Genomic DNA, 4,566 nt, shown 5'->3' on the forward strand with positions numbered 1-4,566 from the left:
CCACCAACCTTATAGTCAACCCTCTCTCATATAAATCTCCAATACCCTCCTCTTGGTTTTACACACAATCAATCCTTATTCTCCACTCCACTATGTGTGTTACCTCTTCCTGCTACCAAACCAAATTCAAACACTCATAACCCCTGTCCATCTCCTCTCACACGTCACATAATCTCTCATCAATGCACACCACAACCCCCTTTACCATTCAACTTCCACTCACCAACAGTACTTTACATCCAAAATCTGCACAGAATTTCACTACTTCAATATCTCATCTCACTACACAAAAACTAAACTTAGAACACACATCAGCACATCAAACTCTCTCACACACACAATTTCATACTATATTAGACTCTCCTCTATACCTCCTTTGATTCATACCAAACCTCATTTTACTACTATGCCGTCCCAAATAATACTTTCTAGACTTTTCCCTCCTCTATCCCTCCTTTATCTTATTCAATCCAACTAACATATCCACTGCTCGAATTATCAACTTTTATTTCCCTATACTAATCCACCACTGATCCACTTTGGGGTTCTGAAGTAGCGTGCTATTTGTCGAAAAGTGCTTTAATACCTTGTTAGGAGGAGTCAGTGCACTATAAATACAATTACAATTACCCTACGGGTGATTTATATGTATTAAAATGGATGGTTTGGGCCTGGAAAAATATTTTTTGCCAGGTTGAAAAGGCAGTTTAAAACTGCACACACAGGCTATGCAATGGCATTCTTGCGACGTGTTTTAAGGGTTACTTAAGTGGGTGGCACAATCAGTGCTGCAGGCCCACTAGTAGCATTTAATTTTCAGGCCCAGGGTACATATAGTACCACTTTATTGGGGACTTACAAGTACATTCAATTTGCCAATTGGATATAAGCGGATCTAACATGCTTTAGGGAGAGAGCAGAAGCACTTTAGCACTGGTTAGCAGTGGTAAAGGGCCCAGAGTCCTAAGACCAATAAAAATAGGTTCAGCAAAATGGAGGAGGAGAGGCAAAAGGTTTGGGGGAAGACCACCCTAAGACTGACAGGTCTAACAGTCATCATCCTTTATTTTTAACAAAATTGTACCAAAATATCTGTTGACTAACTTACATTTACTTAAATTATTCTTATTGCATTTTCTGATATATTATGGGGGTGGGGGTCCTAATGAGCTCTCAGTAGCTGTCTCTAACATACTACTAGATGAGAGAAAGCTTTCTTGTGATGGTTTCATTTGAAAGAGGTGATTATAGCTATTGTACTGGTTCTTATCTCAAGTACACTCCACAAGTCACAATAAAACAAAAGGCCATACAATATCCGAAACAAGGCCTCCATGTTGACCTACTACACAAACACAGTGGCTATGAGGGCTGAATCTTGGATCTCAGAGGCAATTTAGTCACTCTACCTATCACACCATTTTCCATTTAAGAATGAAAGAAGTAAGATGCTGGTTGTAAATGGAATTCTTCCCAAAAGTGAACCCACATGGTGAACAATCAGTTTATAATACAAATATATTTTATTTCTATCATAGACTCAACAATGGCTTTATCTATGGCCTGAATCAGAACATTTCACCCTCTGTTTTGCAAGCCTATGCTGATATAGATTTATTAGACATATGGAGAGTTCTGCATGGAGGTGGAAGGAACTACACTATGTTTTCCAGCATTTACAGAACTCACACACATGTACACTTATTTTCTACTGAATGGATGTATAGCCCCCTCCATCTTTTATCAGGAACCATAGTTCTATTGGGAACCAGGTGCTGTCAGATCATGCACCATTATGGGTGACCTTTGATATAAATCCACCTGTTGCTCTCCTTCACAAACCCTGGTTTCTCAAAGAAATAGCTCTTAGAGACATTATCTTCAGGAAGAGATGCATTAAACACCACTTTAGACAAAATGATCATTGAAAAGTGGCCTGGGATACCATATTGGATACAGCAAGGCAGTGATTATTAGGGACCCAATATCACACAAATCCACCTTAATGATGCTTATAAAGCAATGCACAGCCAACCTAGAAACCCAAAGCACCTAACTAGAAACACCGGAAACAAGATTGTTCCCTCAGTGCCCAAAGGACCACAGGAAAGAGAGAGGCAAACTGGAATTGCTAATGATAAGCATGCCCATTGTAATAATTCAATTGTGTGGCCGCAGCATTTTTGCCTATTATGGATCTGCCACATTTGCTACATAATCCATCATCTGTATAATCTGTGGTTTTTAACAAAAAAAATTGTTTCTAGCTCGAACAGTTCAAAGGTTACTAAAAACACATCTGCACAAGTGAAAGGCCCTTTGTAAAGGTTGACAGGTCACCTTTCTGTTGCTTATTGCTATGTTTTGATGTTAAACTGGTACTAATGAAGTGCAACCTATGCCCACAGAGTGTTAACAAGTGTAAAAATGTCAAAATAATGAAGTAATACTATCAGAAAATGCGCTGCATTATGCTGCATAATTGGCCTTTTCTTGTAGCATTATTTAGTCAACCCTGCCACATAATTTGTCCCTCTCCTGCCACATAATTCCAGCGGTCCTTATAATAAGTGACACAGTTAGCAAAATGCTCTAAAATGAAAGATTGCAAGAAGGCGCACAAACCTCACATGATTTTGTTATATAAATGTACACAATCCAAAAAAGGAACCACATAACCATAATTTGCAACACAGAGAGCACTCTCCACAACACCACTGAAAGCAGAGCAGGTTTGTTCCACACAAACTACACTACAGTATATAGATCCAAAAACTAGAATGCTGAATTCCAAGACACATACCTCCAAGACTTCACTTTCCAGCGTGATGACACACTCAACTTTGAGTGGCTTGTAGAAGCCTTCACGCCTGAAGAGGTGCAGAAAGCTATTAAGAATCTAACACCTGGGGACATTGGCCAATTAGATGGAGATTAATGGATGGACGCACTGGCCTCTCCTAGGGGAGCAGCGATAGCAACAAGGTTGCGTCTTATTCAATTTAAATACCTTCACCGGGTTTATTATACCAGGCTCCGGCTGTGGAGGGCGTGCCTGGTGACATCCCCGATATGCCTAAGTTGTGGTCGGGAGGAGGGGTCCCGAATTCATACCATTTGGCACTGTACAGCATTCACAAAGTTTTGGAAACGGGTACTGGCCTGCTTAGCGGAGGTGTTGGGGTGGGAGCTCCCCTCCTCACCAAGATTGGTAATTCTGCATATCATGGAGGGTATAGGAGGTAACATATACAAGAGGCACCTATTACTGCTGGGGCTGACATTGGCTAAAAGCGATATAGCAGGGCTGTGGAAGGCAACAACCCCCCCTTCTCTTTCGGGGTAGAAAAATGGGCGGGATATTTAAAACCAGGGTTGCCTGCAAAAGCACCCCAAAATCTGGAAAAGCTGGGCAGAATATCGAGGTCTAGACTTGGACCCGGTGGATGCATCTGTATCTACATTGATATGGGGGCCTCTAGGGTAAGGGATCAGATGTGTGGTGAGGAAATCGATTTCTTGGGATGGGTGATGTGGTGGCAATCGAAACGCAGGTGTGTGTTAGTGCAGCGGGAGGGGTTCAATATATTTACGTTATATTGTGTTTCATTACAATGATGATAACAATGTATAAACTAATTGTCAAGGATAATAATTTGCAATGTCTGATGAGGCAGGTGTTTCCTGGGCTAAGGAGCACGGCACTGTATATGACCATTGGCATATGAAAACCTTCTGGCCACAACGAATCTGTACGAATCGGCGTGTGTCGTGGGAGTTTTTTTTTTTTTCAGAACAAATTTTATTAGTTTTATGGCAGTTGACAGAATACAAGAGGAACACTGCTTCCAAAGTGGCAGAAAGACAGTGAGCATATAAAAGCAATAGTGGTCAAGAATTCCAATCAACATTATCCAACACCCCCCTCCCCGCACTCCCACCCGGTTCCCACCCCCCTCCCTGCACGGTGTACACATTGTCCAGAAACAGGAGCCGAAGCATCACGGTAGCAGCCTGTGGTCAGTTCACCTGGGGGTAGCACAGGCGTGGTCCATAACAGTGTCTTGCGGCGCCGGAGGGTCCAGCGACAGGCCCCTATAATCAGCCCATTTCTTCCAAATTCTATAATGTTTCCTGGGGCAGCCCCTGGCCTCAAAGATCGGGCGTTCCAACCCCATGCTGAAGTCCATGCCCCGCTTCCACACCCCCACCAACGGGGCCTTGGGGGCCTTCCAGGCTTGGGCTATATCCCGTTTGGCTATCGTAAGTCCCAGTAGGAGCAAGTGCCGTTCATACAGATTACCCCCCACCTGCTCCATAACGTGAAGAAGGCCCAGCTGCGGCGTGCGAGGGAGTTCCCATGCCAATACTTCCTCCAAACATTCCCACACACCTGTCCAAAACCTCTGCAGCCGTATACATCCCCACACTGTATGCAAGAAGGAGCCTATCGCACTGCCACACCTCAAACAAACTGGTGAGGCTATCAGCCCCGCCTTCCACAATCATTCCCTCGTGTAATATGCTCTGTGAAGGTACTTAAATTGGATAAAGCGCAGGCGCACT

The sequence above is a fragment of the Lissotriton helveticus genome, chromosome 1_1, assembly GCF_964261635.1.
Source record: "Lissotriton helveticus chromosome 1_1, aLisHel1.1, whole genome shotgun sequence".
Lineage (NCBI taxonomy): Eukaryota > Metazoa > Chordata > Amphibia > Caudata > Salamandridae > Lissotriton > Lissotriton helveticus.